The following is a 15165-nucleotide window of genomic DNA, read 5'->3' as shown; positions in this document are numbered from 1 at the left end:
AATTAATGCACTTGCCTCCCACAGAGTCCGAGGGAATACCTTGTCCTAGGAATTTATCCACCCCAATTTGCATCAAGACAGCAAACACCTTATCCTCTTTAATCTGTTTGGAGTCCATGAAGTTGATGCTGTTTTGCCTTACTTCTGTAGACTCTGTGTCTGCCTCCTGAGCAACAAATCCATTTAAGATCTCCCCCATCTCTTTTGGCTCCATGCATGGATTACCATTCTGACCTTTCAGTGGACCAATCTCATCCCTCGCAATCATTTTGCTCTTAACATCTGTAGAATCCTTCCTTTTTTAAAAAAGACAAGCCCTCAATGTCTCTTGAAAACCAAGGTTCCCCACACTTGTTATCTTTACATTTTATTCTGATTGGCACATATAGGCTTTGCAGCTCTATAGGACCCTGGTCAGACCCCACTTGACAAACTGTGCTCAGTTCAGGTCGCCTCACTACAGGAAGAATGTGGAAACCATAGGAAGGGTGCAGAGGATATTTACAAGGATGTTGCCTGGATTGGGGAGCATGCCTTATGAAAACAGGTTGAGTAAACTTGACCTTTTCTCCTTGGAGCAGCGGAGGATGAGAGGTGACCTGATAGAGGTGTATAAGATGATGAGGGGCATTGATCATGTGGATAGTCAGAGGCTTTTTCCCAGGGCTGAAATGGCTGCCACAGAGGGCACAAGTTTAAGGTGCTTGCGAATAGGTTCAGGAGAGATGTCAGGGGTAAGATTTTGACGCAGAAAGTGGTGAGTGTGTGGAATGGACTGCCGGTGACGGTGGTGGAGACGGATATGATAGGGTCTTTTAAGAGACTTTTGGATAGGTACGTGGAACTTAGGAAAATAGAGGGCTATGGGTAACCCTAGTAATTTCTAAGGTGGGGACATGTTCGGCACAACTTTGTGGGCTGAAGGCCCTGTATTGTGCTTCCTATGTTCCTATGTTTGTACTTTCAAATTTTCACTTTTGAAGGCCTTCCACTTATCACATACACCTTTGCTAGAAAAACAACCTTTCCTAATCCACACTAGCCAGATCCTTTCTGATATCATCAGAATTGGATTCTAATTTAGAATCTCAACACGCAAACGAGACCTATCTTTTTATATCTTTGCTTTGAAACTAATGGCATTGTGATCTCTAGATGCCAAGTATTTCCCTACACAAACTTCTGTCACCTCCCCTGTTTCATTCCCTAATAGCAGATAAATATTGCATACTCTGTCATTGGGACTACTATGTACTGATTAAAGAAACATTCCTGAACATATTTGATAAACTCTATCCCATATAGTTCTTTTACTGTATCGCCCCATATCCCATATAGTCCCAGTCAATATGTGGCAAGTTAAAATCCCCTACTGCTGCCTCCACAATATCTTCAGCTATCTCTTTCAGATCCTTTCAAGTTCATGTGACTTATCTACCTTCAGACCTTTCAGATTCCCAAGCACCTTCTTAGTAAAGCAACTATACTTCTCCCCTGACACTCGAATCATGAAGTGTTTCGAGAGGCTCGTCATGAGGCATATCAAGACTCTGCTGCCCCCCTCACTGGATCCCCTGCAGTTTGCGTACCATCCCAACCACTCAACAGATGACACCATTGCCACCACCCTCCACCTGGTCCTAACCCACCTGGACAAAAAAGACGCATATGTTCGGATGCTGTTCATAGACTTCAGTTCAGCATTCAACACAATCATCCCTCAGAAACTGATTGGAAAGCTGAGCCTACTGGGCCTGAACACCTCCCTCTGCAACTGGATACTAGACTTCCTGACTGGGAGACCTCAGTCAGTCTGGATCGGGAGCAGCATCTCCAACACCATCACACTGAGCACGGGGGCTCCCCAGGGTTGTGTGCTCAGTCCACTGCTGTTCACTCTGCTGATCCATGACTGTGCTGCAACACACAGCTTGAACCATATCATCAGGTGCGCTGGTGACACGACCGTGGTGGGTCTCATCAGCAAGAACGACGAGTCAGCTTACAGAGAGGAGGTGCAGCGGCTAACGGACTGGTGCAGAGCCAACATCCTGTCTCTTAATGTGAACAAAACAAAAGAGATGGTTGTTGACTTCAGGAGGGCATGGAGCGACCACTCCCCGCTGAACATCGACGGCTCCTCGGTAGAGATCGTAAAGAGCACCAAATTTCTTGGTGTTCACCTGACGGAGATTCTCACCTGGTCCTCCAACACCAGCTCCATAGCAAAGAAAGCCCAGCAGCATCCCTACTTTTTGCGAAGGCTGAGGAAAGTCCATCTCCCACCCCCCATTCTCATCACATTCTACAGGGGTTGTATTGAGAGCATCCTGAGCAGCTGCATCACTGCCTGGTTTGGAAATTGCACCATCTCGGATCGCAAGACCCTGCAGTGGATAGTGAGGTCAGCTGAGAAGATCATCGGGGTCTCTCTTCTTGCCATCACGGACATTTACACTACACGCTGCATCCGCAAAGTAAACAGCATTATGAAGGACCCCACGCACCCCTCATACAAACTCTTCTCCCTCCTGCCATCTGGGAAAAGGCTCCGAAGCATTCGGGCTCTCACGACTAGACTATGTAACAGTTTCTTCCCCCAAGCTATCAGACTCCTCAATACACGAAGCCTGGACTGACACCTTGCCCTACTGTCCTGTTTATTATTTATTGTAATGCCTGCACTGTTTTTGTGCACTTTATGCAGTCCTGGGTATGTCTGTAGTCTAGTGTAGCTTTCTCTGTGTTGTCTTTTACGTAGTTCAGTCTAGTTTTTTGTACTGTGTCATGTAACACCATGGTCCTGAAAAACATTGTCTCATTTTTACTATGCACTGTACCAGCAGTTATGGTTGAAATGACAGTAAAAGTTGACTTGACTTGATATTGCTAATGTCTTCCAAAGTGCAGACTGACACAAAATACTCATTAAGTTTTTGTTCCATTTCTTTGTTCCCCATTACTACTGCACCTCCATCATTTTCTAGCTATCTGATGTCCACTCTCTTCTCTCTTTATTTGTATATCTGAGAAAACTTTCTGTGTCTTCATTTATATCATTAACTAACTTAGCTTCATATTTAATCTTTTCTCTCCTTATGGCTCTTTTAGTTGACTTCTGTTGATGTATAAAACCTTCCTAATCCTCTAACTACCCACTAATTTTTGCTATATTATATGCCCTTTGCTTTTATGTTGTCTTTAACTTACTTGTCAACCACAGTTGTGTCATCCTCCGTTTAGAATACTTCTTCATCTTGTGGATGTATCTACCCTGCGCCTTCTGAATGCCTCCCAGATTGCTGTTTTGCAGTCAACCCTGCTCGTTTCTCTTTCCATTCATCTTTGGCCAGCTCCTCTCTCATGCCTCTGTAATCCCCTTTACTCCACTGCAATACTGATATGTCTGACTTTGTCTTCTCCCTCTCAAACTGCAGGGTGAATTTTATCATAGTATGATCACTAAAGGTTCCTTCACCTGAAGCTCCCTAATCAAATGTGGTTCACTACGCAGCACCCAATCCAGAACTTCCCTTCATGGGTTTAACCTCGAGATGCTCTAGAAGCCTTGTTGTAGGCATTCTACAAGTTCCCTCTCTTGGTATCCAGCACCAGGGTCTTTTTATCCTTGCAGTTTCTTAACACTACCCACAAGGATTCTACATTTTCTGATACTTTGTTAATTCTTTCTAAGGATTTGATTTTATTTTTTACCAACAGGTTCACCCCACCCTCTCTGCCTACCTGCCTGTCCTTTTGATACAATGTATCTTTGGATGTAAAGCTCACAACTATGATCGTTTTTCAGCCACATCTCAGTGATGCCCACAACATCATACCTGCTAAATGCACAACAAATTCACCTACCTTATTCTGTATAATGCATGCATTCAAATTTAACACCTTCAGTGCTGTATTTGTCACCCTTTTCAATTTTGACGCCATGTTACTTCAACTCATCCCACTGATGGCAATTTTGCCCTATCATCTGCCTGTCCTTCCTCACAGTCTCAATAGATGCTGCATCTAGTTGCATACCAACTGCCCCATCCTCATCCCTACCACTCCAGTTCCATACTCCTGTCAAATTAAACCCTCTTCAGCAGCTCTAGCAAACCTGCCCACAAGAATATTGGACCCCTTGGGTTTATGTGTAACTGTCCTTTATGCACAGGTCATACCTTCTCTGAAGCGATGCCGATGACCCATAAATCTGAAACCCTGCCCCCTACACCAATTCCTCGGCTACACATTCATCTACCAAAGCATCCCATTCATAGGTCTTATTCCCAAAAACAACTCTCTTCTCTCCACAGAATACATCTTTGTGCTAAAAGTGAGTTTTTGTAAACCATAGCAGCAATGTAAAAATGTCAGAAATAAAATAACTAGGTTGTAATGTAGCCCAACAATATACCCTGAATAATTTTAGAATTTGAATTTGATCAGAACTGTGAAGCTTGGGCTAGGCAGAAAGGAGAACTGAATATTCAAACTGGAGATGAAGCAAGGCAGTGGTCTGGCTAAAGCACGTAGATGTTGGATGCTAAGGACTTGATGAAAAGTATAGTACATCTCTTCAAGGCAGCCAAAGATCACTCTGGACTTCCTCACCCTCTTCCCATCCAAATCCAGGCAGCTGAATCGCAAACAATTCCATTCCTCTTACAGATGCTGTTCGATCTGCTAAGTTCCTCTGGTAGACAGTTTGTTGCTGACGAAAAGTGTGTGTGATAGAACTAGAACATAAAACTCCTCAGCACAGTACAGGCCCTTCAGCCCACAATGTTGTGCCAACCTTTTAACCTACTCTAAAATAAACCTAACCCTTTCTAAAGATTCTAGCACATCTCTTGTTGAACATCAACATGTATAATCATATCAGCCTATTTAAGGGTGTCTTCACAAATGTCAAGGTCCCTCTCACTACTGAATACTGAAGCAAAGTATTCAGCAAAGGATCTCTGCTACCTCTTCTGTCTCAAGGTACATGTTTCCTCTACTATCCCTGATCAGCCTTCCCCTTACTCTGGCCATCCTCTGTTCTTCACATACAATACCATACAAATAGTCTTAAATGCGTGCACGCGCGCGTACACACACACACGCACACGTGCACACACGCACACACACACACACACACACACACACACACACACACACACACGCACACGTGCACACACACACACACACACACACACTTCTGCACAGTACTGTATTTGTCGATGTGGAGCAGAGAGCAAATTTGTAAATCTGGCAGAAGCAAAGATATTGGGAATAGTGAGGGTGGAGCGCCGCTGGAGGGGTGTGGGACAGGTGGCAGAGAAGGAGTGCCAGAGGCAGGGGGGTGGCACGCAGGTGCAGTTACACCCAGCCCTGAGATAACAGGCAAGGTTATTTCATTGCAAACAATTGGTTTATTGATCATTACAAGCGGAGGGGATGCATCTGTTTCTGAAATATCGAGTATGTGTCTTCAAGCACCTGAATCTCCTCCCTGATGGTAGCAATGTGAAGGGGCCACGTTCTGGACAATGAGGGTCCTCAGTGATGGATGCCTCCTCCCTGAGGCATCACCTTTTGAAAAAACTCTTATATAAGTAAACCTACTCCTAGCAAGCTAGTCACTCAGAGATTGCTGGTTGATTTTTAATGCTCAAGCAGCATTTGAAAAAGTTGCACATTTTAACAAGGGTGAAAAAAAAAACAATTTCAGGTATATCTGAGGCTTTACGTGTGCATCAGTAAAGATTCAAAAGCCCTGTCATATTTCTTCCCCCAACAATGGAGCTCCTTGTGAATTGAGAATTTGGGTTTCCTTCATGTGATCTTAACCTTGATTTCCCCAGTGAGGCTTTGAGCCCGATATCAGTATGTTTCCCCTTTCTCTTATCAGAAAAAAAAATTACAAAGAAACGGCAAATGTTTTTGATCACCCTACAAAGAGTGAAGTTTGAGTAACTGCAGATGTCCGGGTGATGGAGTGCCTCCTTTACCCTCGTCAATTTGCTGTTGAGGACTTCTCATTTTAATTGAAGTGTTTGCCAGATGGCTCATGTTTTCTCAACTGAAGAGTGGCTCATGACAGATTAAGTATTCACTTGGAGGAGACCTGAATCCTCTATGATATAACGTTTGTATGCCTTATTGGTATCTTCGTGGTTTCCATCCAAATTTGAATGGTAATTAACCTTGGGTAACATTCTTCAAAGTTCAAAGTAAATTTATTTTTAAAGTACGTATATGTTACCATGCATTCAGTGGCCACTTGATTTGGTCTCTCCTGTGCCTAATAAATTGGACACTGAGTGTATATCCATGGTCCTCTGCTGTTGTAGCCCATCCACTTCAAGGTTCAACACATTCTGCATTCAGAGATGCTCTTCTGCATGCCACTGTTGTAACTCATGGTTATTTGAGTTACTGTCACCTTCCTGTCAGCTTGAACCAGTCAGACCGTTCGCCTCTGACCTCTCTCCTTAACAAGGCATTTTTACCCACAGAACTGCCACTCACTGAATGTTTATTGTTTTTTGCACCACCCTCTGTAAACTCAAGAGACTGCTGTGCATAAAAATCCCAGGAGATCAGAAGTTTCTGAGATACTCAAACCATTCTGTCTGGTGCCAACAATTCCTCTACAGTCAACATTACTTAGATCACATTTCTTCCCCAACGTGATGTTTGGTTTGAACAACAACTGAACCTCTTGACCATGTCTGCATGCTTTTGTGCATTGAGTTGCTGCCCCATGATTGGCTGATTAGATATTTGCATTTACAAGCAATTGTGCAGGTATACACTTAGAAGCAGAAAACATGATTACTGAAGATTGCTTCTTACTTTATTAACCTGCAGTTCAAATTTCAAAGATTTTTAAAAATCAAAGTACATATACATCACCAAATACAATGGATTCCTATTAATTTGCCCATTGGTTAATCATGTCAGCCACTTATTTGGGACAACTCTCAAAGAACTAAGCTAATTGTGAAAAATTGCTGGGATTCTCTTTATTTATTTGTGACATTATGCTGCTTAATTGGAATGAGATACTATTGCTAAACATTTTCTCACTAGCGTTAGTTGTGTGCACTTGAGTGGCTGTTAGATACTACACCATGCTTAAAGTGAACATTTTTTAAATAGCATCAGTTGTTTGTGTTTGTGTTCAAAAGCAGTGATTTTTTTTCAATGATAGTTGGCAAGAAATAAGAATTAAGGCAATTCAGACCATTTTGCTTACGGTGGTTTCAAGCTTACAGGCTTGGAGATGTCAGACATGGCTGGGAGTGAAAATGAAACTATTTCTCTACTTCAACAAGTTAGGAATTATGAAGAATTTGAAGATATCAGTAGTCATCTTGAATGTTACAATGAAAATGAAGATTTGGCGTATTCAATCATCAAAAAGATTGTATAAAGACAGTCTACGCTGATTTTGTTCATTTAGAGTCAATCAAAAGAACACGGATGCATAGACTGATGAATTTCTCTGTCAATACCTATTAGCAACTAAAACACTATTTTATAGTTCTCTAGTAGCATTAGTAGTTTCCTAGTTCTAATTTGTCCTGTTTTTCATTTAAATAAGTATTCTGTTACTCAATTTTTAATATGTTTTTTAATTAGTTCAATGAAACAGGTTAATTGCAGCAGCTATTTAATTGGGCCAAAATGTGCTGGTCCCAATGTATCCCAATTAACCATAATCAACTCTACTGACCTGAAATTTATTTTCTTGTGGATATTCCTAGTAAGTACCAGGAAACAGAATAGAATCAATGACAAACTGCACACAAAGAAAGACAGACACACAACCAATGTGCAAAAACAAGAAATAGTGCAAATGCAAATACATAAATAAACAAACAGCCTGACGAACCTGTTGGAATTCTTTGAGGAGATTACAAGTAGGATGGATAAAGGGGATGCAGAAGATGTTGTATATTTGGACTTTTAGAAGGACTTTGACAAGGTGCCACACATGGTGCTTTACCAAATTAAGAGCCTATGGTATTACAGGAAAGTTACTAACATGGTTAGAGCATTGACTAATTAGTAGGAGGCAGCAAGTGGGAATAAAAGGATCCTTTTCTGGTTGGCTGCCAGTGACTACTGGTGTTCTGCATGGGTCTGTGTTGGGATCACTTCTTTTTATGCTGTATATAAATGATTCAGATGGTGGAATAGGTGGATTTGTTGCCAAGTTTGCAGATGAAATTAAGATTGGTGAAGGGGCAGGCAGTGTTGAGGAAACAGGAAGTAGAAGGACTTAGACAATGGGCAAGAAAGTGGCAAATGAAATACAATGTTGGAAAGTACATAGTCAGGCCCTTTGGTAGTAGAAATAAATGTGTGGACTATTTTCTAAACGGGGAGAAAATCCAAAACTCTGAGATGCAAAGGGACTTGGGAGTCCTTGTGCAGAACACCCTAAAGGTTAACTTGCAGGTTGAGTCAGTGGTAAGGAAGGCAAATGCAATGTTAGCATTCATTTCAAGAGGTCTAGAATTCAAGAGCAAGGATGTGATGCTGAGGCTTTATAAGGCACTGGTGAGGCCTCACCTTGAGTATTGTGAATGGCTTTGGGCCCTTCATCTTAGAAAAGTTGTGCTTGCATTGGAGAGGGTCCAGAGGAGGTTCTCAAGGATGATTCCAGGAATGAAAGGGTTATCATACAAAGAACGTTTGATGGCTTGGGTCTGTACTCGATGGAATTCAGAAGGATGAGAGGGATCTCATTGAAACTTTTCAAATTTTGAAAGGCCTAGACAGAGTAGATGTGGAAAGGATGTTTCCCATGGTGGGAGAGTCTAGAACAGGAGGACACAGCCTCAGGATAGAGTGTTGCCCTTTCAAAACAGAGATGTGGAGAAATTTCTTTAGCCAAAGAGTGGTGAATTTGTGGAATTTGTTGCCATATGCAGCTGTGGAGGCCAGTTCATTGGGTGTATTTAAGGCAGAAACTGATAGGTTCTTGATTGGATATGGCATCAAAGGTTACGGGGAGAAGGCCAGGAACTGGGGTTGAGGAGGAGATAGAAAAATAAGGATCAGCCATAATTGAATGGCAGAGCAGACTCAATGGGTCAGATGGCCTAATTCTGTTCCCATGTCTTATGGTTTAAGTAAATAAATACATACATACATAAATAGATAAGTAAATAAATATTGTGAACTTGAGCTGTAGAGTCATTGAAAATGAGTCCATAGGTTGTGGAATCAATTTAGTGTTGAGTCGAGTGTAGTTATTCACTCTGGTTCAGTTTGAGGGCAATAACTTTTCCCAGAACTGGTGGCATGGGACGTATGTCTTCTGTACCTCCTGCCTGATGGTTGCAGGGTGAAAAGAATTTCATTTACAGATGGCAAGAGAACTTTCCTACATGATTCTCTGAACTGTTATTGTCTTGGCAGTGGGGGGTGTGAGTAGAGGTGGGGAGGGCTGGCAGTGTCTCATTGTCTTTTGTTATTGTACATATTGTGCTTTTTCTGCTGCGTCAGGTCTGGAGTAACAATCATTTTATTCTCCTTTGCACTCATGTACTGAAGATTGATAACAAACGATATTGAATCTTGAATAATGTCACTCGTTATTCCCTCTGTAGCCTCATTCAATCTGGTGCATTGGACCCTCTGTATCAGGCTGTGATGCAACTAGTCACAATGTTCTCCACTATGCATCTGTGGAAGTTTGCAAGAATCTTTGGTGACATAGCAAATTGCCTCAAACGCTCAATACAGTAGAGCCACTGGTGTATTTTCTTTGCAATTGCATCAATGTCTTTGCCAGAGTTTGTTTTCTGGGATGGAAATACTCGGGAACTTGAAGCCGCTCACTCTTTCCACCACTGACCCCTTGTGAGGATTGATATGTCTTCTTCTGACTTCCTCTTCTTGGGGATTGCCAAACGTTATGTGGATTTTCTGGTGTAGTCTGTTTTGACATATGCTTTTGTGATATCATTCTGGAGGAACGTTGTCTCATCTTTTAACTGCATTGCATTTGTGGTTTCTAAATGACAATAATCTGAATCTGAATCCGAATTCCTTGATCTTGGTTGATCATGAGGTTGATGTTGTGACACCTCTCAACCAGCCAATCTATCTCACTGCTGCACATCTCCTCATCACTTTCTAAAGCTCTACAACAACAGTGGTATCATCAGTGAATTCATAGATTACACTTGAGCTGTGTCTTGCCTCGCAATCATGTGTATTGAGAAAGTAGAGCAGTGGGCTAAGCGTACATCCTAATGCAATAGAGTCAATGAAAAACTATACACAAGCAAAGATTGACAAAACCAATGCGCAAAAGAAGACAAAACGTGAAAATACAAAGAAACACAAATAATAAATAAATAAATAGTTGGATGGATAGATAGATAAATAAATAAATACTATTGAGAACATGAGTTGAAGAGTCCTTGAAAGTGAGTCCATAGGTTCTGAAATCAGTTCAGTGTTGGGGTGAGTTTTGTTATCCACCCTCGTTCAAGAGCCTGGTGGCTGAGGGGTAATAACTGTTCCTGAACCTGGTAGTGTGAGTCCTGAGGCTCCTGTACCTGTTGCCTGAGAGCAGAGAAGAGAACATGGCCTGGTGACTTGGCACTTGAATGGACTTCTTTTTTGTTCTGTTTGTGTTTTCTCATATAACATTGTTTATATTTAATGATTAATTTGTTTTCCTTGTGAATACTGCTTATCAGATTCAGATTCATTTATCATACGTACGTCGAAAACTGCTTATGTGCCTATGATGCTGCTGAAAGCAAGTTTTTCATTGCAACTGAACATAGACGTACTTGACAATAAACTTAACTTTGATTATGAAGAGTGAGGAAGTAATGTTGCGACTTTATAAAACTTCACTAAAGCTGGATCAGCATTATTGCATCCAGTTCTGGTCACTACATTTTAGGAAGGATATGGAGGCTTTGGAGAAGATGCAAAAGGAGGGAGGCACTAGGCTGCTGCCTGGATTAGAAGGCACGTGTTGTAGGAAGAGGTTGGACAAATGTGGATTGTTTTGTCTGGGGTGCAGGAGGCTGAGGAGAGCCCAGGTAGAAGTTAATAGGATTCTGAGAAGTGCGTAGAGACAGACAGCAGATTTATTCCTTCCCCAGGTTGAAATGTCTAATACCAGAGGACATGCATTAATGGTGAGAGGAGGTAAGTTCAAAGGAGATGTATGGGCCAAGTCTTTTACACAGAGTGTGGTGGGCATCTGGTATGTGCTGCCTGGGGTGTTGTTGGAGGCAAATTCAACAGAGGCATTTAAGGGACTCTTAAATAGGTACATGAGTGTGAGGGAAATGGAAGGATATGGACATGTGTAGGCAGAAGGGAGTAATTTAGTTGGGTATTTAATTACATGGTAGCAATTCATCTTGGCTGGTGTCGCAGTGACATCAATGTCAGACTCTGGAACGGAGGTTCCTGGGTTCGAATCCAGTCGGGCTGTACCCGAGTACGCTTTCCATCCGTGCCGGCTTGAGTGTTAAGCTCGCAACTCAACTTCATAAAATAATGAAAAATACTGCAAAATGTCCTGTGTGGGGAGTGGCGCGCCACACAGTCTTTAGTTCCGCACCTTGTAGGGCATGAAAATGCCCAACGCTGGCCTCTCAGGCCTGAGTTGACGTCATCATCATCTTCAATTTGTTAGTGTAATGTTTTACTGCTACTGCTATAAAGTTGATGTTCAATTCCCACCACTGTTAGGAATTTCTACATTTTCCCCATGACTGTGGGCTATCTCCACATGCTCTGCTTTCCTCCCTCATTCCAAACACATATCGTTTAGAGTTAGTAGGTTGTAGGCACACTATTTGGTGCTGGAATCATGGTGACACTCGTAAGCTGCCCTCATCACTGTCTTGGTTGTTGATGCAAATACCACATTTCACTGTTTGTTTTGATTTACTGATATACATATGACAAATAAATCTAATCTTCAAAAACTTGATTTTTTTATCTTTTATTTGATACAACATTGTTGGCCAAAACTCTGTTCCTGCTCTGGATTGCTCTATGTTCTATCAAAATGGTGAGAATTTTCAGAATCTGGATCTAGAGCTGATTAATGGGGTTAGTATAGATGGATACTTGATGCTCAGCATGGATGCAATGGGCTGAAGGGTCTGTTTCTGTGCTGTACAACTCTGTATCTGAAGTGCAAGGTGGATTGTGTTTGAACAGTTCTTGCCAGTGGTTCTATTTTGTACCACTAGAATTAGGCAGCATCATCTGTACCCGTGCTATACGATTTGCACAATGTTTAATTTTATGCTTCAACTCCGAAGCTTGGCATTATAACATTAATTGAAGCACCCTCCATTCTGTTCTGCAGAAAACCTTAAGTTTGCTTCTTTGATTTTTCTCCCCCCCCCCCCCCTCCCCTCAGGTAACTTTACATTTTAGTAAGGATCAAGGATCAACTTTACTCACTGTGTACATTTACATGAATTAGAAATTTACCCTGGTGTGTTGGTCAGGGCATGATGTGCATCTAGAAAGCAGTATGCCACAATTCTAAAGTACAAAGAATTATATAAAAAATAAAGTTAGAGGTTAAAGTTCAGATATGGAATAAAATGTGCACCGATTCATTAATACCAGCATGTATTTACAATGTAAACTGTATTATAAAGCAGTGTTTACAGTCCAGTGATGTGACAGGGGTAATAGATAGAGGGGGCTGGTGTGGAGGCTAAATAGAATGGTTGATCAGATTAATTGCCAGGCAGAAGAAACTTTTAACGTGCCGTGAAGTTTTTGTTTCATAGCCTTATAGCACTTTAGGTTAATTGTCATTGTAAATTGTCCTGTGATGAAGATAGGGTTAAATCTTTGGGTTTCTTTGGGTGGTGCAGCTTGGTGGGCCAGAAGGGCCTGTTCTGCACTGTGTCTCTAAATAAATAAATACTGACATTGCTTGCACATATTTTACATGTTATCAGCCCCTTTCCATACCCAGCACTGAAATATGTGTGCATTCCATTTCCACATCGATTATGGACACATTGCAGCTCACCCTTGCCTGATATGCCTGTAAAGCAAAAGTTTCTGACAGCTATAATCTCAGTGCAGAATAACATGGGTCAAAATGTCCCTGTGAGCAATGTTACCATATACTTAGCGGCCACTTTATTAGGTACATGTGTACACCTGGTCGTCAATGTGGTCTACTAACCAGTGTGATATTGGAATTTGGGAGGAAGCCAGTGCACCCAGAGGTAACCCACATGCACACGTGAAGAACATACAAGCTTTCTTATAGAGGAAGCTGAAATTGAACAGCAAACTCAAATGCCCTGAGCATCACACTAACTGCTACAATACTACCATGGTGCCCCAGTTGAGTATTAAGATGGTAAACTTATTCCAAGTCACTTTTATTGTCATTTCGACCATAACTGCTGGTACAGTACACAGTAAAAACGAGACAATGTTTTTCAGGACCATGGTGCTACATGAAACAGTACAAAAACTACACTGAACTACGTAAAAACAACACAGATAAAAAAAGCTACACTAGACTACAGACCTACCCGGGACTGCATAAAGTGCACAAAACAGTGCAGATATTACAATAAATAATAAGCAAGACAATAGGCACAGTAGGGGGCAGTAAGTTGGTGTCAGTCCAGACTCTGGGTATTGATGAGTCTGATAGCTTGAGGGAAGATACTGTTAGGTAGTCTGGTCGTGAGAGCCCGAATGCTTCGATGCCTTTTCTCAGACCACAGGAGGGAGAAGAGTTTGTATGAGGGGTGCGTGGGTCCTTCATAATGCTGTTTGCTTTGCAGATGCAGTGTGTGGTGTAAATGTCTGTAATGACGGGAAGAGAGATCCCAATGATTTTCTCAGCTGACCTCACAATCCGCTGCAGGGTCTTTCAATCCGAGATGGTGCAATTTCTGAACTAGACGGTGATGCAGCTGCTCAGGATGCTCTCAATACATCCTCTGTAGAATGTGGTGAGGATGAGTGGTTCGCAGAAAGTAGTGATGCTGCTGGGCTTTCTTTGCTATGGAGCTGGTGTTGAGGGACCAGGTGAGATTCTCTGCCAGGTGAACACCAAGAAATTTGGTGCTCTTAACAGTCTCTACTGAGGAGCCGTCGATGTTCAGCAGGGAGTGGTCACTTCATGCCCTCCTGAAGTCAACAACCATCTCTTTTGTTTTGTTGACATTCAGAGACAGGTTGTTGGCTCTGCACCAACAATCCTGCAGTCTGTTAGTCGCTGCACCTCCTCTGTCTATGCTGACTCGTCGTTCGTGCTGATGAGGCCCACTACAGTCGTGTCATCGGTGAATTTGATGATGTAGTTCGAGCTGTGTGTTGCAGCACAGTTGTGGGTCAGCAGAGTGAACAGCAGTGGACTAAGCACACAGCCCTGGGGGCCCCCCGTGCTCAGTGTGATGGTGGTCCCTCATGTTTTTTGATGTTATCATGTATGTAAACTTTGTTATCTAGCCTGGAGACCAGGTACCAGAGGCCAGTCCTGGGGTTGGAGGACTGTCTGTGTGTATGAGTAGGAAGGAGGGAGGAAAGAGGCTTGTTTTGCTGTTGTTTTGTTCCTTGTTGTGTTCTGTGTGGCTCTGCTGAGCATTGTGGAATTGCTGTGTTGGTGCTGGAATGTGTGGCAACACTTGTGGGCCGTCCCCAGCACATCTTTGTGTGTGTTGGTTGTTAACACATTTCACTATATGCATCGATGTACGTGTGATAAATAAATCTGAATTTGATTCTGAAAAGCAGTTATTAAATTTTATTTTGAAAAACAACCTAACCTAGTTGTTTCTCAAAGTAATTTTATGTTGGCTTTCCTTTACAAAGGTTGGTTACCCTTGGCCTGGTGATCTTTGGCTCTAGAGATGTACGCTGGGGATATTCTGCCTGGCTGCATCACCACCTGGTGTCGAAGTGCCAGTGCGCAGGATCACAAGAGGCTGCTGAGGACATCTCCAAAAGGAAGTGCCTCGAGAAGTTGGCATCCATCATTCTCTTCTTCTTATCATTGCTACATCAAGGAGGAGGTATGGAAGCCTGAAGACTCACGTGCAACATTTGAATGCCAGCTTCTTTCCCTCTGCCATCAGATTTATGAATAATCCATAAACACTGTGGCCACAAAGCAAAAATTCACAACATAGG

General features: G+C 42.3%; 1 protein-coding gene across 6 annotated transcripts in view; it reads left to right on the top strand.

The window, feature by feature from the left end:
* The window catches only part of sugct (succinyl-CoA:glutarate-CoA transferase), a 515386-nt gene that overhangs the window by 305444 nt on the left and 194777 nt on the right, over positions 1-15165 (top strand). Inside the window, exon 13 of one of the 6 annotated variants that reach the window (XR_009514784.1) lies at positions 14848-15047. The exons of the other annotated variants lie outside the window; for them this stretch is intronic. The gene's annotated coding sequence lies outside the window, so the exon portion shown is untranslated. The remainder of the gene's footprint in view (positions 1-14847; positions 15048-15165) is intronic. 6 annotated transcript variants of the gene reach the window in all.

The sequence above is a fragment of the Hypanus sabinus genome, chromosome 1 (genome assembly GCF_030144855.1).
Source record: "Hypanus sabinus isolate sHypSab1 chromosome 1, sHypSab1.hap1, whole genome shotgun sequence".
NCBI lineage: Eukaryota > Metazoa > Chordata > Chondrichthyes > Myliobatiformes > Dasyatidae > Hypanus > Hypanus sabinus.
The sequence above is the reverse complement of the archived record's forward strand: the minus strand, read 5'-3'. Positions and strand labels throughout refer to the sequence as shown.